This window comes from Martes martes, assembly GCF_963455335.1.
Source record: "Martes martes genome assembly, chromosome: 4".
Lineage (NCBI taxonomy): Eukaryota > Metazoa > Chordata > Mammalia > Carnivora > Mustelidae > Martes > Martes martes.
This window is the reverse complement of record NC_137891.1, coordinates 23,259,925-23,283,105: the sequence shown is the minus strand read 5'-3', so window position 1 is coordinate 23,283,105 and position 23,181 is coordinate 23,259,925.

The following is a 23,181-nucleotide window of genomic DNA, read 5'->3' as shown; positions in this document are numbered from 1 at the left end:
CCTCATTTCTAACATGTCTGATTATCAGTGCAGCCCTCATCTTATTCTGATAGTATCAAACTACCTTTGAATAATAGTGAGTAAGATGAGGTATGTAACGCGGTCCTCTATTGCGGAAATTTGTGGCAACTGTTTTCATCAACAGAGATTTTGTCAAGTGATTTAAGGTCTTTGGTTCAGCCTTCTTTCTGGGGGAAATATAGAGTAGTAATGATGATAATAATTACACATCTTCAGGCAGAGTGCTTATAGAGCCACTGTCTTTCATATCCATGAAATTAGTTCTTACAGGAATAGGAAAGTCCCAGCCTCCCACTCACTAACGCTGTGTTCACATGAGAGATTCTACTCCTGTCTCCTTGTTATCCTCACTCATCTTTCTTTGTACCAAATTACTGAAGATGATTAACAAACACAGCCATGGAAACTGGACCAACAGCTCTGTAGTCCACATTTTTAATTGAAATGGTTTGAGAGACGGTGCGTTACACATGCACTGTTGGAAAACCTTGGAATTCTTTGGGGGAGGGAGGAGGCAGAAAGTAGAGAATCTTGTATTTTTCATTTCTTAAAGTGTAAAGTACAGTGAAATAAAAATTCCCTTCTCTGTAGACTAAGATAAATAATATCAAACCATGACATTGTCAAGTTTGCATTAAACGTGAAGAGGCAAAGATAAGTGGATGTGAAAGCATAAATTTAGGAACTAGACTTTCATATGTAAAACTGGATGAAAAACAAACTTACCCAAGGGACATTTGGAAGGTATTATTAGCTATCAGAGAACTCACCCACACATATATTCAAAGAAAAAAACTTTAAATGAATGTGACCTTAAAACTATCTTTCCCTATAAGCCACGAAAGTTGAAAATAAGTGAAATCAAGATTCTCTACGGTCCCCCATTGTCACTTTGGCAATAATTTGTAATAATTATGCTATTATTTATATATCCCCTCTGAAATAAACTCTATCTAAAGAACCCAGTATGTCGCTCTGGCTCCATGAAAAGCTTTCTAAAATAGAAAACAATGGACATATTGTCAACACTAGAAAGCTATTTTAAAATATATAAAAGTATTGGAAAGAGTTCAGAGAACATCAGAAAGAAGGGTCTGACTTACTGCATGAAAAAAGATTAAAAGAGCATGTAGAGTGTGGCTTCGCAACAACTAAGAAGGAACATGATAACTGCCTGCAAATCTTCTAGGGGTGCGAACGCAAGGAAATGGGGTGTTTGGTGGCCTTAAAGAGAAGACTCAGATTCACGAGTCCAGTTTGTCTTTCGTTTTAATCCTACTGGGATTAAGAATTTCACAAGGTTACAACATTGAGGTAGGATTTTCCTATCAAAGAAGTTTACAGATTTTTTTTTTTTTTTTTTTTTGGAGGGGGAGCATGTTATTTGGGGACATGTTAAAACTAGATCTGAAATGAGGAGAAACTACATACATAATTGCCAGTCACATCTGCAACTAATTAGAGCGATAATTGTGTCATATTAATGGTATAATAAGTGTAACTTACACACATTGTAAGGACCGAGAGAGGGAACCATCCCTGGCTTAGCACACTTTGTAAACTACATTATAGTTGCTGTGACTTAAAGAAAATTACTAATACATTTAAAGCAAAATACTTGGAAAGCAGACAAATAAATGTGGAGGTTCAAAGAGCTGTCATTTAATCTTAGTTGGGCTAAACCTAAACCCTTGAGAAGATCATGATGTCGTTAACAAGAAATGTAGCGCTATCAAGGTAATACAAATTTTAAATAAATAGGTTTCTATGTCTAATTATATACAGTGATATATTTCTATATTACCCAACATCATATACGTTAACTGAAAACATATTATCCTTGTGCTACCAAGGGGATGTTCTCACCTGACAACGAGAGTTTGAGAAATGTTTTTTTTCAACATTATCATTTAGCTAAATTAAGTAATTTTATACAAAAAGTATAGGTGAATACACAGTTGAAATGCAATGACATTTCCCCCCCTTTGGATATAATGTACACCATAGAGGTAAAGGGTAATACAATACAGGAAAAATGCAATATTCAATAACTACTCCATTGCCCACCTATGTTCAATGTAAACAAGGTAAATTTCCTTATCTAGAAATGCCAATACAATTCTAATGTATTTTTCTCTTACTCTCACTCAATATTTTCTGACTTTCACTTTGCGTTAGAAAGTTGAGTAAATCATTTAACTTGTGCTTCTTGTACTTCTGTTCTTGAAATAATTTATATGTATGTAGATCAAATCTTCCTTTGAAAAGACCATTTTAACTGGCAAAGAATAACTAACTTACATTGCATATAATTACTTTTAGTTTTAAGACCCTGGCATGCCATCCACTAGAAAATCCATGCCAGGGAATGCCAGCCACACCTACCTTTGAGATGGCCTTAAGAAAAGCACTCGTTTCTTTCCCCCCTTGATGTTCGATAAGTCAAACTAAGTGATGACTGTGTAAAGACATTTTGATGTCAGTATAGAAAGGTGACAAGAGTATCCAACGTCAATGAAATTTTGAAAAATACAGCCAACATTTCAATACTCTAAAAAGTGCCATACAGAAAGTTTCTTTTCATCACAATAGTTCAGATTTAAATTTATACTGAATTAATTACAGAAAAATTTTACACTCTATGCCTTTTTAATAATTGTTAGTGACAAGAATATGCACCCTTATAGACACAAGCTATAAAGTGTTATGCAAAAATAAAATTTGGTTGGTGGATTATAGTTCATGGCTGCTATTTTTCCAAAATCCAAATTTTCTTCATATTTTATTTTTAATGAAATTAAAATTTAATATATATTATTTGCTCAATAACAAAAGCTCTTGTAATAAATACTTCCAAAATAAGAGAAGTAAACTGGCCTGCCTTTCCTTAAAAAAGAATGACTCTATGGCTTACAAATCCCATTCTATGGATGTGACATTACTATTTGTCCCTGTTTACATTTTAAAATTTTCTGAGCCTTGCCCAGACACCGCATTCATTTGCACCCTTTATTTTTGCCCTAAATTTCAGAAGATGAGAACTTCAAAATACAATACCATGCATAACCCTGCCAAATACCAGTGATTCCTCTTTAATACAGCTTTTCTTTTCATCAGCATTTCTACCTAGGCAGATCCCTAGGTGGCTTAATTCACTGCTGAGTATTTTACATAGGTAAATACTTATCAACTTATGCCAACAGTAGGAATCTAAATGATTTTTGAGTGAAAGGCAAGTGCCCATTGTTAATAAGTATCAATACGCTCACTATCTTTTCCCAGAAGAAAGACAGCTGCTCCTGGGAACAAAAGTGATTCACAGAATTGGGCTCAAGTGGAGAAAACTGTGGGTTCTTCAAGGTCTGGCTGACTCCACCCACCCACAAACTGTTAGGACATTCCTCTCTTTTATTATTGCTACCATAGCAAGTAGAGAGTTGGAGCTGAGCTGCCATGCCACTCCAAAAGCGATCTGAAACAAGCAGATGTACAGTCGGCTTCTGAAATGGTATCTCCATCTCACGCTTTCTCTTACCTCTCATGGTGCCCTCCATTAGACGGATTCAAGTTGCCTCTATCTGAAAGCAAGCAGAGGCAGGCAACATCATGCCTTTGGCATCGAGTACAGAAAGAACAAAACAAATTAGAATGCTTTAAAATGTTTTTGAACTTCCATAAAGATTTTAAAGAGTTTGCTTGAAAGATGTAATTTTTAAAGTCCTCTTTTCATTATTTTTTTTTGGGGGGGGGGATTGATAGGAAAGAATCACTCAAGGGAGAAAATATTCATTTGCTAAATAATTGAGTGCCAACTACAAGCCCCAGGCACTATAGGCATTATAGATAATGAAAATACGATGACTAAAATATCCTTTTCACTGGGAGACATTCTTCAAGTGCCCTTGGTGTGGGTTGTAAAGGGATTATCTTATTTCAGTTGGATTTTTCTGTGTGGTTCTAATGGTTAAAAGTATACCTGGAGATACACTCTAGAGTTTAACAGGAAGTGATCTTATCCCTTCTTAAAAATATATTGAGAAGAGTCATATTTAGACTTGATATTGACTTTTGGGTCACACCAATCTATAGTCACTTAAAAGAAGGTAAAGTAGTATTTAAGCATCTATTTTCAATACATACATATACACATACCCACATAAAAGCAGATACATACATACATATTTTTTATATTTCAACTAAAATCCACTTAACCTTGCATAAGTTTCAAATCTAAATTTGAAAATTAATTTGAATTGAATTGAATATTCAAATTGAATGCAATATTAATGACTAAACATGGACTTCTGCACAGATAATCTTAGAACACATCATTTACCCTCTTTTTTTTTTTAAGATTTTATTTATTTACTTGACAGAGAGATGACAAGTAGACAGAGAATAGGCAGAGAGAGAGGGGGAAGCAGGCTCCCTGCTAAGCAGAGAGTCCGCTGTGGGGCTCAATCCCAAGACTCTGAGATCATGACCTGAGCCGAAGGCAGAGACTTCAGTTACTTTGTAGAGAGCTATTTCAGCTTCTTTGGAGAGAGCTACAAACCAGTGAAAGAGAGAATTTTATTAGAAGTTAGGGGGGAAAGGCATTACATATTTTGGAGAAGAGTGAAAACTTGGAAGAAGGGACTAACACAGGGGAAATTCAATATATTTGTTCTTTTTTGCCTGAAGGTAGAATGCAGTCTCAGTGCACAAGGTATGACTTAAGATCTGATAGCAAATCCTCTGTCCTACTAGTCTGAGAAACCAGAAGACAAAACATCAGGAATATAAAGGTGGAATTCTGGGAAGGACAGATTCCTGGAAGGGCAGCCCAGATAATGTTCATCAGTTCTGTCCAACTCTCTGGCAATGCCCTGAACCACACCTGTACAAAGCAGACCTCAAACAAGTTAAGTTAGGACAACAGAAATAACTGAGAAATGACTTGCCTCTTCGGAGGTGAGAGTGAGGGTTTGCAATTGAAGTGTAATCAAGTACATTGACTGCTAAAACAAAAATGTCCATCCTCTTCAGAGGAATACAACAAAATACAAAATCTGAGTCTTTCTAACATTCACAATGCCTAAGAAACAATACAAAATTCTTGTACATATAAAGAACCAGGAAAAAGTGAAGTGTACTGAAAGGAAGAGACAATCAATAGATGCCACATACAAGATGAATCAGGCGTTGGAATTAGCAGACAAGGAATTTAAAGTGGCTAATATAACTATCATTAATTAAATGAGGAAAAACATGTTGGAAATGAATGAAATATTAGGAATTCTGTGCAGGTAAATAGAAAATATGAAAAGCAGCCAAATGGGAATCTTAGAAATACCATACGCTGTACCTTAAATAAAAAATTAATAAGATGGTCTTAATAAGATAATAGAAATGGTTGAGGAAAGAGTCAGTGAACTTGACAAGAGATCAATAGAAGTTAAGTAATTTAAAATAAAAGGAGGGAAAATATTGAAAAAGTATATATGGCCTCAAGTGTTAGCAGAACAGTATCAAAAGTTATAATATGTATGTAATTGGAGTCCTGAAAAGAGATGAGAAAGTAGGGAGCAGAAAATAAGTGGTTAAACTTATGATCAAAAACTTCCAAATTTAATGGCAGAAATAAATTTGCAATATTAAGAAACAGCATACCCCAAATAAGATTACTAAGAAGAAACCAAATTTATGCACATCATACTCAACCTGATAAAAACCAAAGATAAAAAGAAATTTTTGAAGTGTACATGGAAAAAAACAAACATATATAGAGAGAAAAAGCAATTAAAATGGCTGAAGATTTCTCATTTGAAACTAAGTAAGCCAGAAGACAATGGGTCAGGATTTTTAAGGTGTTGAAAGAAAAATAATTTTCTCAACTCAGAAATATTTAGCCTTCAAAAATATTCACCAATAATTAAGACAACAGAAACACATTTTTGGATTGCAGAAAACTAAGTTCTCAATAGCAGACTGACAGTGTAAGAGACGATAAAAGATCTTTAGTCTGAGGAAAATGAACAAGTGGGAACATTTAATCTTCATGGAACACAGAATTTTTGTGGTGGCAGATACCTGTATAAATATAAAAGAAAATGTTTAGGGGCACCTGGCTGGCTCAGGGGGTGTAGCATGCCACTCCTGATCTCAGGGTTGTAGGGTTGAACCCCCACACTGAGTATAGAGATTACTTAAAAAAAAGAAAAGAAAATGTTTAAATGCTTATCCTAAATTATTTAAATTTTATAATGTTATTTAAAGCAAAACTTATACTTTCTGTTGGGGATTATAATATGTTAAATTTACTATATATGACAAACCATAGAATAAAAGTTTTCAAGCAAGTTTCCTATACTTTCTGTGGGGTGGTATCATATTTCCTAGAGTTAGTGAAAAATGAAGGATATATATTATAATTCCTGGCGTAACCAAAAAGATGCAAGGGGATATAGCTTAAGAAGGCAATTAATAATTTAGAATGAAATTTTAAAAATATTTGCATCCTCTCAAATAAGGCATGAGAGGGAAAAAAGGGTAACAAAGCACAAAAGAATAAACAGAAAACTGTCAATAAAATGCCGACCAAAATCTAACTATATCAATAATTACAGTAAATGTTAAAAGAGTATAATTATTATATTTTAAGATAGAGATGGTCAGAATGGATGAAAAAGCAGAATCAACTAGTTGCTGTCTGAGGTGTAGTTAAATAAGATTACGAATAGGTTGAAAGCATGTGGGTGGAAAAAATGTACTGTGTAACCAGTAAGCCCTGGAAGGCTGATGTGCCTATTTCAATACGCAGAAAGATGGAGTTTTGTTTTTTTTTTTTTTTAAGAAAAAGAATTTCTCCAGAGTGAAAGAAGAATATGGATGTGTTTAAATATAGTTTAAACCCAAGAAGCAAAAAATTGACAGAATTAAAGGAGAATAATAGAGCTTCACATGCCCCTTTTACCAAGTGAACATCCAAATAAAAAGTTCATAGATGATGTAAAAGAACAGCATCAGCCATCTTGACCTAATTGGTATTTATACTGCACAACGCATAACAACAACAGAAAACAAATTATACCAAGGGCACAGCATATGGTCACCAAGATAAATCATATGATAGGTAATAAAAAATTCTCAGTAAGTAGGAAGGAAAAGTTACAATATGAAGGATGTTCTCTGATTACATGAGAATTAAATTAGGAATCAAAACTGATAAAGTATTTAGAAAAATATCTAAGAAAAATTTCTATTATTTAGAAATTAAATAACACAGTTCCAAAAGACCCAAAGGGTTAAAGGAACCATCTATTTACAAGACACTTTAGATTGAATAATAAAAGTGTATCAAAAAGTATATAAAAATGTATATCAAAAAGTATATAAAAATGAAAGGGAAATAAATTTTTCATATTTAAAAATTGATATAACTAAATGCTGAACTACAAGAAGTATTAAAATTCTAGAAGCAGAAGGAAAATAGTACTAAATGAAAACTTGGAAGTTTGGAAATAAATGGAGGGGCGCCTGGGTGGCTCAGTGGGTTAAAGCCTCTGCATTCGGTTCAGATCATGGTCTCAGGGTCCTGGGATCAAGCCCCGCACTGGGCTTTCTGCTCAGCAGGGAGCCTGCTTCCTCCTCTCTCTCTGCCCGCCTCTCTACATACTTGTGATCTCTGTCTGTCAAATAAACAAATAAAATCTTAAAAAAAAAAAAAAAAGAAAGAAATGGAAAGTGGAATAGTTAAGATGGTAACATTATTTTTCTTCATTGTAATTTCTAATTTATTTAAAACATTTGATTATTTAAAGCAAAATGACATGACTGCATAGTGGGATTAGAACTTGGAATTAAAATCTACAATAACAAAAAATGGGAGGGGGAATAAAAATATATCCTTATAAAGTTCTTACATTATATGAAATATTATCTACTATTGAAGGTAAATTATAATAAATTATTTTGTATTAACTTATTATTTTATACTTTACCATTTAAATTTTTAATAATGCTTTACTACATTTTTCAAGTTATTTTCTTTTTCCAAGTTATTTTCATAGTGATTGTGCTATGATTTATAATATACATCTTAATTTATCATAATCAGCTTCAGATTCATATGAACTTAATTCTGGTGAGATACAGAAATGTCATTCCAATTCTCTCTTCTTCCCTTTTTATGCTATTATTGCTATATATATTACACATCTAATGACACATTGTTATAATTATTACTTTCCATAATTTATGTTTTTTTAAAAAGCTGAAAGGAGGAAGGAAGAAATAGACATATTTATCAAATTTGTTATAGTAACCTCTTATTTATAATTTCTGGTTCTTTTCATGTGTTCCTGTAGATTTGAGTTACCATCTGGTGTTGATGACTTCCAATACTTTCCTTTTCCCCAACCTCAGGGGTGTACAAAAAACCGAGTCTAACCTACTTCTCCAATTTTTTCCCAAACACGTAGTAAGTACCAGACCCTACAGTGCTACAGATGGAGGTAGAACAGCTGAGACCTGCTGTCTGAACTATGGGGGCTGAAGGAAGTCATGCATGCTAGGAGTTATGGCTACTTCCAATCCAACCTCAGGAATTTGAGGATCAATAGCCCTGAGTGACAGCACTTGTCTAGAATATATGCTTTCATGTGAGGCAACTTAGTGATGCAGCAAACCCAAGCAGGGTTTCCATCTCTTTCATTCTTGGGCAGTTAGAGTTTATGTTTCACTTAGAGTCAATTTTCCAATTCTCCAGTCAAGGTATTTCAAAACGTCAATGTGCCAGCTATTTTGGTAAGCATTATATCTTACAATCCCTATGAAACAGGAGCCCAGAAATCTGAATCATGCATTGTGTACGATGCCACAGACAGCAAGGGAAGAATGGCAACCTGAACCAAACCTAAGACTACAAAATCTACATCTTTTCCAATGCACCTCTCATTAGCCAGTCAAGAAATCGTGATATTATTTGTTTTAATGATGGTCTCTCTGCTATTATTTGTTTTAATGATGGTCCTCATGGGCTTGGAGTGATATGTTGGGCCTATGGAAAGGCTCTTTTCAATGTCGACATTAAATAAGAAATAACTCTTTGGGCAAAGTGAATTTGAAGCATCTATTTTGTTGCAAAGCTGGGGAGGAAGGAATTCCTGATCTCACAAAGAGAAAGAGAAGCAAGCACTTATCAGATGGCTTACTTCCAGAATGCTTGGCAGAAAAATACTGTTGATGGCTAAGCTTTCCATTGACATCAGTTAATAGAGACTCCATATTTAAAGACCTACTTTTTTTTAGGCAAGTGCATGTGTGAAAAGCAAAGCTTACATATCAGTCCTTGAAGCAACAAGCAGTGATGGGAACTTAGACCACACAGCACGGATCAAGAAGTAAGTTATCACACACACAGGAGGACCCTAGTGGGACCAAAGCATCTTGGCCATACTTGCTGGAGGTTGTCAGAACCCCCTTTGTCGAAGAGCGAGAGACAAATATCAGAATCTTACGTAGCTCAGTGTGTCTCTTTCTATTCACACATAATTCACTCCAACAATTTACTTTCTTCATAGGTAAAAATCTATAGACGTGATCATGAATGCCCACATGGAAAAATAGCCTCAAATTGGTAAGACGCACAGTATTTGTCCATAATTACACAGTACAGATCACTGAAAATGCTATTGACACGCTAATAAAGTTTTTTAAAAGTCCTGAAGAAATCAGCTTTCGGCCTTTTTACCCAGTTTCTCAGAAGTTGTGTAGATTGGCACAAACTGATAGAAACACTCAAAATTAATTTGTTCTACGTAAGAATGATTTGAAAATACAAAACTGTATGTCAATGTAAGAAAATAAGATCTATCGACCTGTTAAGGACTGATCTTTATCAAACTATCCAAAGGATAAACTGTTTGATGGTACAACTCCACATGTTCCTTAATCGATCACAACCGGATTCTGCTCTTACAGATGCAAAAACCAGGTTAAGAGAAACACCCTCAAATACCCAGAAAACAAACAAAATAAAAAAGCAAACCCAAAAAACCCCCAAATCAGAAACAAAACTTCACACTTGATTTTCACATTGTGTGAACGAGTCTCATTACTGCTTGGGCGTGTTGTGTGTTACACAACCATGCTGGCCATGATATTTTCTAGTCTGGTAGATTTTTTTTTTTTTTTTCTTGTTCAGAAGTTTGTCTTTTCTGTAGAATATAAAGCAGTGCTGCTCAGATGGCCAGTGCAGTTTCTTTGAAATGTAGCCAAGTGAAGGTTGAGGCATGTCCATGCCCTTGTCGGGTGGCTCTTTTAAATCGTTATGCTCTATACTTTAAAGATCGAGCCTGACAAAATAGCCTCCAGGACTGAGGGTACTTTGTACATAATGTGTCAGATGTCTGGGAGAGGTAGCTGATTGTTTACCTTTGAATTGCTTTCCCTCTGAGGGAAGTGTGTGTTAACATTACAGCATTCCTTGGGGAGGGGTGCCAGGATGCAGACATCCTTTAGTTAGCCTTTCCTGCTGAGGGAACAGCATCTCTTTTATATGGCTAGTAAATCTGAGCATTGAGTCTGGAAGGATCATGGTATCACAGCTTTAACAAGTCACATAAGTGGATTATTCTAGAACAAGTCAAACCATATGCAAAGCTGGGATCACCAGCTCATTATGCTGTCATAAAGGTGGTTCACTCTCGTGACAAACAATTAAATATCCAGATAAGACATGTAGTATAGATGAAGCTAGAGGGGAAAAAAAATCAATTAATAAAACATGCTATATCACATCGGGACCTTTGATGGAGAGAAAGGAAGAATGAAGAGGAATAAAAAGGTGGTTTACAAGCATTCTATTCTCCCAGGATGATTAAGAAAAGTTTCCCTAGAGTTTTTCCAGTTTGAAAGTTCTCAATCTCAGTAAAGTTTGTAATAAAGACAAAAAAGTCAAGACTTTTTTTTTCCTCTTCTCCCAGGGTGGACATTTTATACATATTCTGTATGTAATTAAGCTTAATTTCCTGGATTTTTAGGTCTCTGAGACCAGTAATGTGAACATCACCTTCCTTTGCTTGTTAGGTGTGCATAAACCAATTAAACCAATATTTTCATATTTATCTATTTGCATAATTAAGGTGATGGGCTCTATGTTGACTATCATCTCCTAGTTGATAATTTCCCTATCATGTTCAAGCGTTGAATCTGTCTAAACATATCTAACCCAAAACTACATCAGTTTCAACATGTTGGTAGTAGACTTCACTCTGCTTACAAAATTCCAATAGTTGTTTTAAGCATTTGTATAATGATACATAGTATCAATATACAAAAGCATGAACATGAATGTACTAAGTATAATACTTAGTCATTATTTGCTTCACATTACAACTTAATTACATGAAAGTCAGACCTTTATTCCCACCCATGTTCATTATTATTATCTCCATATGATCCTTTAGAAACAATCCCGGATAGTGCTTACTACATCTTATAAATCCCTAAGTATCACAGTCTCTGCAAACAATTCCACTTGAGTATTGAGGGATTGGTTAGAATGAAAATAAGGAAGGAAAATTTTCTAACAGGTCTACCTATTAAATGTACCCATACTCTTTCTTTTCAGGTTTACTTTTTTTTTTTTTTTTTGCCTCAAATGCAAATGGAGAAGTCCAATTAATGGCTGAACATCATTGCCACTCAACATTACAATGATAAGAATTATAGCCTTCTTAACTCTAAAAGCAATTTCCACAGAAAAGGGCCAAATGCAGCTCCATTTGAAGACTATTTGCATCCTGCACTTAGAGCCATCGTAACACTTACACTATTATATTGTCTATCTTGTTGGTCTTTGGTTGTTTTGTTTCCTTATTTTCACACCAGTCTATACCCCCTTGAAGCAAGAGCTGTATCCTACTGATCCTTGTACTTCAGCACCCGCTGACTATACTAGTAGCGCCTGCTAACAAACATCCATTGAATGACTGTCAAAAGAATATGGTCAAAAATATGAGAAAACTTTAAGTATTGATTTGTGCAGTATAAAAATTTTGCTCAAGGGAAGAAGGAGAAGTACTTTATAGATTTCTGGCATTGTTGGAGGGCATCTATTAACTGGGATAAAACATTATAAATATGTCTAAAATAATGTTTTTTAAACAGATACTCATTCTTGTTTTAAATTCTAATTTATGAAGTGTTCAATTTCCATGAGGCCTGCATAGACAACTGAGAGCCAGAGGGTTTAGGAAATGCTCATTGGAAGGAAGGGAAATCGTTCTTAGAACAACTGTGGCATAACCAAAGAAGCTGATCCAAAAAAAAGAGGAGATTCACGATGAGGATACTTGAACTTCCTCCGTGTCTTCTCATTAGAAAGAAAATCCGTATTATTTGTGTTAGGGAAACATGACGATTTTATAAGCGCTGAGTGCTAGACTCACTATTAGGAGATCTAGTCAAGGACCCTGAAATTTCATTCCTGAGTAACAATATTAGTCAGAAAGATACTCTAAATAATCAACCCTTCAGTGTCTAGAAGTTTTGTTTTATCCTTTATAACCCTCAACTTCATACCACTGTAGAAGGCTCGAGAAGCTTTCCTCAAGTAGTGACAGGTTCATATAGGTTATCCTTCAGCCCTTCGGTTATTTTCTTGTAAGACTCATGTTATAGGGGCACCTGGGTGGCTCTGTCAGTTGAGCGACTCTTGATTTTGGCTCAGGTCATGATCTCAGGTCCCAGAGATGGAGCCCTGCGCCGGGCTCACCGTTCAGCCGGTAGTCTGCTTGAGATTTTCTCGCCCTCTGCCCCTAAGCCCACTCGTGCTCTCTCAGTTTCTCAAACAAATAAATAAATAAAACTTAAAAAAAAAAAAAAGACCCATGTTATTTAACACCTTCTTCAGTATCTAAGTAACTCCAAAATTACGGGCTCATATCCTGTTGCCTTGCTCATACCTCCCCCCCACCCCCCACCCCCCCCCCACCCCCCAGTCCACAGAGGCCACTCTTCATGCTTTGCTTTGAAGGGGCTTCCTGGGCTTGGAAAGCAGACGCTCTTTCCTGGGCTCCTGCAAATCACAGGCAGCCCGTCCTTGTTACCTGCTCACTACAAGATGTCTCAAAACCTTTGAGATGACAAACATATTCCTGTAACATATAACTTGCACAAGACATCTTTTCCATATGTCTGTTTTCTTTCCCTTCCAGACATTTGTTATCTAAATAGTGACACAACACCTTCATTAGGGCCCTACATACTTGCATATGCTGTCAAGAGTCTGGATTCCTCTCGGATATACAGCAAATGAGATTACAAAACAACGATACAAAAACACATTTAAAAAACTGTTTTATTTGTGTCACGGTAATAATGGCTTAATGCAAAGAACCACGAGAGTGAAAAATAAGTGGTTATATTTGAAAACAGTCATGGAAATAAGATCATAAATAGCTCTTTGTTCCTATTAGTGATGTTAACATTATTGATATTTTCACTACCATGGATAATTTAATGTAGATATTTCTTTTAGAAAGAACAGAAATATATATGAAATGTTCCTTTCTTGGGAATTACATATTATATTGTGGTACTAAGTTCATGTACTCAACTGAGAAATTTTTGTCATTATAATTACTGGTCATTAAAACATGATAATAATATAAATGTGCCATTCATAAACATCAAATACAAATCTTTTAGGTAGTAAAACAGATAAATTCAGTCATGAATCTTTGCATTATAAAAGGATATAGCTTAGGGGTGCCTGGGTGGCTCAGTGGGTTAAAGCCTCTGCCTTCGGTCCAGGTCATGATCTCAGGGTCCTGGGATGGAGCCCCGCACTGGGCTTTCTGCTCAGCAGGGATCCTGCTTCCCCCTCTCTCTCTGCCTGCCTCTCTGCCTACTTGTGATCTCTCTCTGTCAAATAAATAAATAAAATCTTAAAAAAAAAAAAAAAGGATACAGCTTCATACAAGAAAAGGGTAGATGGTGAATTCCCTGAAATAGTCCACTTCCCAGAGTTTTAAAAGAAGGATTGGATTATTTTAAAACTGATTAACTTTTCAGGAATGTAACTTTCTGTAAAGTGAGGCAAATCTGCCTATTATCAAGCCACTCGCTTTTACTGTGTTGGCCTATTTAGGTATAGGAGGAGTGAAGTGATAAATGCTATTGCAGATTTTTTTTTTTTTCCGGGGTTTAAAAAGAATGCATTTCTGTAAGGCAGAGTTTAGCAAATGCAAAAGTCATTGGATCTTTAAAGAGAACTTCAAAATCATGTCAGGGCTTCATGAAATTCCATCAAATCAAACATGAAAGTACATTACCTAGAAAAATATTATTTCTTGGTTAGTTGTGTATGACAGTGCAAGAGATCAGTGAACAGCAAAGATATTTTTTCCCCCTTTCCGACAGATAGGGAGACAGTAAAGAAAAATGAAAGAGGGTTGCCCGAAGCAGCACCCAAAGCAATAACTTTTATGTCTCCCTTCATGTCATCCTGGCAGCTGGATTAACTTATCTCTTTCAACACACTGCTGAATAAAAAACCCATTGCAGCAATTAAAAAAACATTATTGGCAGACAATTAGGAGAATTAATATAAATTTCATTGATTATTATTTTTTGTGCCTCATTTCTTTGGAGAGAGGAAGGGTGAGGAAGGAACAGGGGCTGATATTGGGAGGTAAAAATAGAATGGCCCACGATATTCAAGTGCTATGTCCAGGGCCTCACAGAATTTGAATTGGGAAAAAACTTCAGAACATCAGGGAAGCATATTGAATTAATACTAGCAATTGTGCCATTTGGTCAAATAAATGGTAGAATGTTAGAGCTGGAGAAGCCTGTGATTTATGACCCATAAATCTTTCTACAAAATATTTCAAGTGCATGTACTTCTCCCCATCTCTATTGCTACCACTCGGTTCAAGCCTTTGTCATCTGTCACACGGATTATTTAGAGGTTGGTCTCCCTGTAGCCACACTCATCTCTCCCTACATTCTTTTCCCAATTCCCAACTCTTTGACAAATTCTGACAGTACTAATAGTACAATCCTAAACACTCTGTGTGGCCTATGAGGGCCTGCAAGCTTGGCTTCAGCCTCCCTCTCCATGGTGTTTCTTTACTACTGGGTGCTATGGGTGTGTGCTAAGGAAGGTCAAAATTTCCCATGTGTTCCTCTCATCAGTTTTGAATACTTAAGTTACAAGTGGCAGAAAGCCCTCCTCAAAGTGGCTTAGAACAAATAATAATAATGGTGATGGTGATAAAAAAAAAAGGATTTTTTTTTTTCCCTAACAGAACAGAAAAGTACCCATAAAATCTTCAGGAGGGATGCTGCATGTCTGATGGTCTGGGATCCCCCAAGTTCATATGTTAAAATTCCAATGCTCCACGTGATGGTATTAAGAGGTGGAGCCTTTACAAGGTGGTTAAGTCATGCTGGTGGAGTTTCTTCTATAAGATCAGGGCTCTTATAAAAGAGATCCCACAAAGCCCCTTCATCTAGAAAAGGGACCTCACCTGACCATGCTGACACCCTGATCTTGGACTTCCAGCCTCCACAACAGTGAGAAATAAATTTCCATTGTTTATAAGCCATCCAGTCTACGTTATTCGGTTATAGCAGCCCAAATGGATGAAGAGAGGTACAGTTCAAAGAATCAAATGATATCATCATAATCTGAACTCTCTTTGTCCCCTGGATCTCTCTCCATTCTTGTTGGCCTCACTATCAGGTTTCAGGTGGTGACAAAATGGCACTGGCAGTTTCAAGCCAACATCCTCATACTCCAAGCCAAAAAAAGAGAAACGTTTCTTTCCAGGAGATTTCACATAGATTCTAAGATGAGCTCTTCACTGACCCAACAAGAAAACGATGCCCATCCCCCTTTTGTCAGAGGGCCTTAGAGCACTAATATACCAGAATAGGGTCACGTACTCCACTACTGAGAGCAGTACAGCAGACCTGCCCAAACTCATGGACTGAGAAAGTGGGTAAGGTTCAAAGGAAACACTGAAAACATTGAAAAATAGTGATTAAATACTGGGGAGGAAAAAAAACAAGAAAAAGTATTTGGTTATAAGAAAGAGAAAAGCCAAGCCATGGGAACTAAATACGGACTTTGAGAATTTCTAGCTGAAGAAGAATTCCTGTGAAATGAGAAAGAGATCACAAGACCCCAAAGGGGAAAAGGGAGATATCCTAGAATAGGGAAGTAGCTGATCTGCTACAAGGCTTAGCAAAATTTTTACACTAGCCACCAAAAACTAATTGCTTGCTTTAAAGGTTCTTATAAAAATTTACCAAATGTTGACAAAAAAGTTACCTAGGAATAAACTCAACTAAAGAAGAAAAAAACCTATACTCTGAAAACTATAAAATATTGATGAAAGAAATTGAAGAGAACACAAAGAAATGGAAAGGCATTCCATACTTATGGATTGGAAAAATGAATATTGTTAAAATGTCTATGTACCCAAAGAAATCTACACATTTAATGCAAACCCTATAAAAACACCAATACCATTGTTCACAGAGCTAGAACAAACAATCCTAAATTTGTACGGAACCAAAAAAGAGTCCAAGTAGCCAAAGCAACCTTGAAAAAGAAAAGCAAAGCTGGAGGCATCACAATTCTGGACTTCAAGTCATATTACAAAGTTCTGGTGATCAAAACAGTATGGAACTGGCACAAAAACCTACACATAGAGAAATGGAAAAGATTAGAGAATCCAGGAAGGAACTCATAGCTGTATGGTCAATTAATCTTCAAATTCTTCCTAATTTTTCCAAAAAAGGCCTACAGATAGTCAACAAGACACATGAAAAGGTGCTTGGCATCACTAATCATCAGGTTAATACAGATCAAAACCACAATGAGATATCACCTTACATCTCTAAGAATGGCTAAAATCAACAACTCAGGAAACAACAGATGTTGGTGAGGATGTAGAGAAAGGGGAATCTTCTTATACTGTTGGTGGGAATGCAAATTGGTGCAACCACTCTAGAAAACATTATGGGGGTTCTTCAGAAAGTTAAAAATAGAACTACTCTATGATCCAGAAATTGCACTACTAGGTATTTAGCCAAAGAATACAAAAATACTAATTCAAAGGGATACCTGCACCCTGATGTTGATAACAGCATTGTCTACAATAGTCAAATTATGGAAACAGCTCAAGTTTTCATCAACTGATGAATGGATAAAGAGTATGTGGTATATATACAATGAATATTATCCAAACACAAAGAAAGAATGAAATCTTGCCATTTGCTATTACATGGACGGAGCTAGAAAGTATTATACTAAGCAAAATAAGCCAGTCAGAGAAAGACAAATACCACACGATTTCACTCATATGTAGAATTTAAGAAACAAAACAAATGAGCAAAGGGGAAAAAAGAGAGGCAAATCAAGAAACAGACTCTTAACTATAGAGAACCAACTGATGGTTACCAGAGGAGAGGTGGTTGAGGGGATGGGTGAAATAGATGATGGGGATTAAGGAGTGCACTTTTATGAGCACCATGTATTGTATGGAAAGTGCTGAGTCACTATATTGTACACCTGAAACTAATATTACACCGTATGTTAACTAACTGGAATTTACGTAAAGTCTTTTTTAAAAAAAGATGTTACTTGAAAAAAAATGTTGAGGAGGATGTGAAGCAATAGGAATTCATTGCTGGTGGGATGCAAAATGGGACAGCCACTTTGGAAGACAATTTGGTGGTTTCTTACAAATCTATACATATTCTTCCCATATGACCCAGCAATCATGCTCCTTGGCATTTACCCAAAGGCGTTAAAAACTTACAGCTATAAAAAAAAAAAAAAACACCTGCACATGGATATTTATAGTAGCTTTATTTATAACTGCTCAAACTTAGAAGCAACCATATTGTCCATCAGTAGATAAAAAAACTGTAATACATCCAGACAATGGACTATTATTCAGCCCTAAAAATAAATGAGCTATCAAGTTTGTGAAAAGACATGGGGGGAAACTGAAATGCATACTGTTAAGTGAAAGAGTCCAATCTGAAAATGCTACCTAGTGTATGATTTTAACTATCTGACATTCTGGAAAAATCAAAACCATAGAGACAGGGAGAAGATCAGTGGTTGCCAGGGAGGGGAGGGAAGAGATGAATAGATGAAGCCCAGGGTATTTTTAGGAAAGAAAATAAGTACTCTGAATGATACTATATGTAATAATGGATACACATCACTGTACATTTGTCCAAACCTGTAGAATGATACAGTACCAAGAGTGAACCCTAATGTAAACTAGGGACTTCGGATGATATAATGCGTCAATGTGGGTTCATCAATTATAATAAACAGTACCACCCTGGCAGGAAATGTTGGTAAGAGGGAGACTATACCTGCGTGGGGGCAGCAGGCTTATGGCAAATCTCTGTATCTTGCTCACAAATTTGCTCTGAACCTCTGAACTTAAAAAAAAAAAAAAAAGTGAAAAAATTCATTGAATTAATGGATTTTATAAGGCAAAATATTTTCCAATTTGCATAAAATTGAATGAGAAAAGAAGTTTCATTTTAAAATCAATTTTTTCAGGGGCTCCTGGGTGGCGCAACTGGCTAAGTACCCAACTCTTGGTTTTGGCTCAGGTCATGACCTCAGGGTCCTGAGATCCAGCCCCATGTGGGGCTCCACGCTCAGCACAGAGTCTGCTTAAGTTTCTCTCTCCCTCTCTCTGCTCCTCCACTCTGTGCACTCTCTCTCTAAAGTAAATAAATAAATCTTTAATAATCATTTTCCCCCAGAAATGCATGTATTCTATAAATTGAGAAGTATCTCTGTAAAAACTAGTCTGTAGAAACATTGGTTCTAGAATGTGCCGAATGCTGTGCTTTTCACTGTGAAATGTCTGTTTTTATTTTTGTTATTGCTTTTCACTGCAAAGAAGATGTAAACAAAGTAAATAAACTTAGCTAAATAAGACAAATAGAAATGATTCATAGGGAGAGGATAATAGTATACTATGTCCTAGGGCACTAGGAGATCAATGACAGACCACAGTTAACAGATAAATCATCATTCCCATTCTCAGTTAATTCAGCAAAAACTGTTTCATTAATATCAGTGCAACTGCTTCCTCCAGAGGGATAGTACCACTGCCCTCGGTCAAGACTTTGACCCTTTGCTTCTTTACTATGTGACAGGAAGAGAAATTTGGCAAATCACTGATAGAGTGAGATGCTTGCTAAAGGGCAATACTTCCATTCCAGTCTCATCATTCATTCATATGCCCTGAGTCAGTTCCTTCTTGGTCTTTGATAAGAATCTTTACAAATATTCTTAATCAAGATTAGCTCCGATGCTTCTAAGTTTTCAAAAATAAGGGTGGTCAGTATGATAATATTAAATCTAGCCTTTCACAGAGTATATCTCCTAGGAAATACTATGCAGTCTTTTAAATAAATGAGGTATGTAGATACATGCATACTGTTAGAGAAAATTATCTATGATCTTATTAAATTAAAGGAGCAAAAAAGCAAGGAGAAAATAGTGTGCATAATATTATTGCATTTGTGTTTCTGGATTTAATATTTTTGGAATAACATATAAAAATTGTTAGCAACAGTTACTCAGAGGGAATATATCTGAGGGTGAACTGGAATGAAAGGGGGCATTCACATTTCAGTTTATAACCTTCCATGCGATTTGAATTTTTTTGACCATAACCGTGGATATTTTATAATAAAAATGATCATTTTAAACAGATTAAGAGCTATTTACAGTGAATTTACAACACGAATCTAAAGATTCCCAAGCTGAATTTCTAGTGAAGAAAAATGAAAGAAAAATGTCTCTGCGTGCTCCATTCTGCTTCGATTCTTCATCTCCAGAGCGGCGGGCTACCCAGGGAGATTCATTGCCTTGCGCTCTAGGCCAATGCCATTAATCTCATCCTCCATGCCCGGCTGCAGTATGGACACCCATCCCCATACTTCTTTGTAGGCTGTTAATTGGAATCCCTCCCTCCCTGCCACTCTTCCACTTGATTCTCTGGAACTCCTGGTCTGCAGTGAACCAACCGCTCAATCTTCTGTTTATGTTATGAATGCTCCCTGCGTCCTGTTGCATTTACTGAAACACAGTGGTGCACTAAAGATGCTATTTTCACTCTTTGCTTCTTAAGTACAGTTTGATCACTGTCCCATATCTTATTATCTCTCAAGACCCAATGTGCGTGGTGTCCTCCTTCCTCCATACCGCTGCTCCCCCATTCTCCTTCCTTCTTCTTACTTCAACTTCTTTGAAATGTGTCACCATTTACCCTTCCTGTGCCATCTTCATCCATTGATTAGTTTCATTACTATCTAGCTCACAGAGTCCTACAGCACTACTGCTATTACTACTGCAATTGGTGATTTGAACATCCAGTCTCGGACCCACCCATCTCTCTGACCTCTTTAATTAGTGACCTTTTAGTTCCAGTGATCTCAGCCACCCACTCAAGTTGCCCTGCCCTCTCCCTAACATCAAACACTGAAGCAAATCCCAAACCTCTGGGTCAAACATCCTACCCTGTGGCCTTTGCTGCTACTCTTTCCATTTCGCTTTCTCTAGCCTTCCTCCTCCGGTGAGTCTTGGGCCTCACTGATTGCCTCCAACCCATGGGCTGTGCTATTTTCTCACTCATCATCCTTCTCATGTCTTTACTCTCCACATTACCCAGCCCAAGTCTGTGATTCTGCCTATAACATCTCTTTGCAAATAACCTTGGTTTCCTTTAAACACTCTCCTCTCATCTTGTTTGGAAAACATCCAAGTCTAACTATTTATGTGCTAAATCTAACAATCCCTGTTCTAATTTCTGTACCAGAGAAGTAAATACTGAGGAACAAAGCAAGAGAAACCACCTACCATGTTGAATGGGCTCAGTTTGCACATTACTGCACTATCTGGTGATCTTATTGATTTAATCCCTTTACTTGGTTTCATGTTTCCAATCTGGGATGACTATTTTGTCCTCCTCTTTCTTGTTAAAGTCTCTAATCTTCTATTGCTGATTCATGCTCAGGTGGTAACTTTACTGTATATTTCACAGAAGAAAACACCACCACCTTATCTTTCGGCTATTTGTTCCACTATTGTTTTTGTATCAGAATCCACATACTCAGGGTGTCTGGGTGGCTCAGTAAGCTAAGTGTTTGCTTTCAACTTAGGTCATGCTGGGATGGAGCCCCTTGTTGGGCTCCCTGCTGAGCAGGGAGCCTGATACTCCCTCTCCCTCTGCTACTCCCCCTGCTTGTGCTCTCTCGCTCTCTCTGTCAAATAAATAAATACAATCTTAAAAAAAAAAAAAAAAGAATCCATATACCTTACATTCTTCTCAAGAAAATAAAATAAATATCCTCTCTTTCTCTTTTTTTTTTAAAAGAGTTTTATTTATTTTAGAGATAGAGTGTGTGTGTGTGTGTGTGTGTGTGTGAGCAGGGAGAGGGACAGAAGGATAGGGAAGAATCTCAAGCAGATCCCATGCTGAGTGTAGAGCCCAACATGGGGCTCAATCTATGACCCTCAGATCATAACCTGAACAAAAACCAAGAGTTGGATGCTTGAGTGACTGAGCCACCCCGGTGCCCCAAAATGTCCTCTCTCTTATTAAAAAGCCTTGACTTCTGTCTTGTCTCCCAAGGACTTTGTTCCTACAATGGCACACTTTCTCTCCAGCATTTCCAAATTCTCTCTCTGAACTTGCTCCTTATAATTGGCATACAAGCATGCTTTAATATTACACATCCTAAAAACAAAACAAAACTTTCCCCTGACCCAATGCATCCTTAACTACTACACAGTTTTTCTGTAACTCTTCCTAACATAAGTCTTCAAATAGTTGTCTATATTTACTATTATTCTTCTTGTCCCCTTCCATTTTCTCTTTAACCAACACCAACCTGGCGTTTTTTTCCTCACCACTTCACTGACCTCATTACTGTTACCAATGACCTATATTGGCACCACCTAAGGATAACCCGTGAGATATTTTTGTTGTTGTTGCTACTGCTGTTGTTTTGTTTGTTTTGTTTTGGTTTGGTACTGAAAATCTCAAAGCTTCACTTATTCCTGCATTTCTTGGGGCCCATTTATTTAAAATGCCCTCATTCTATGAGTTACTCAGAAAATCTCTGAATTTATCACTGTTCATTGCTGTCACTTACAACCAATGAATGCTAACTTATGCAATTATATGCCAGTCCCCTCTTATGTGTGTCTTATTTTGTAGTATCTAGTCTATTCCTTAGATCCAACTACTTCAAAACCAGTTTTACATAGTCTGTACTATTATGATGCCTAGTGAAAGCAAATAATCTCTCCTTCCTTTTTAAGGCTTTTCATTCAAAATTACCTTTGCTCTTTTTGCATGATCTTCCAGGTGAACTTAAATTCTCAAGATCCAAAAAATGAGTCCACTGATGATTTGGTTAGGATTTCAAATAATTTTAAGTAATTTATAAATAAATTTTGGAAAAATTGCCATATTTACCTAGTTAAGTTCTATCATTTACAAACATGGCCTGTGTTTCCATCTATTCAGATATTTTTTCATGCTCTTTATTAAAGTTTCATTTTGTTTCCTTCAGCTTGGGCTTAAATTTAGTCCTTGATATTGTAGAGCTCTTGTTGCTATTATGAATGGGATATTTCCCTACAACTTGGCATACAGTGGAGGCTGCTTTACATAGTAGAGAGAAGTTGACTGAGTCTCTGGAGACTCTTGGGTTGAAGAGAAAGTGGGCATGAAAAGGGTAACTGGCCTGGACCTAAGTAAGAGACCTGAAGTCCACTGGTGCAGGATGTAGCAGAGCTCTTTGCCAGCATCTGGTGTACAGCATAGTTTGTAGTCTCTTTTTATTGCCCCTAAAATGACCTTTCAAGACTAAGAATCCAAACTTCTATATATGATATTGTCACATATCAAATGTTGACGTCCATAATGAAAATTTAGTCAGGACAGATTATCCTGTAGTTCTTGAATATACTGCAAGCCTGTTGCTATAATTTTGGTGATTTACTACTTGAAGTATGACTGAAGATGTTAACTTTGAGTAATGAAGTGTTATGTGACTTGGGTGTTTTTAGAAATGGTTTTTCCCTCTCCCAGTTAGATCATTTGGCGC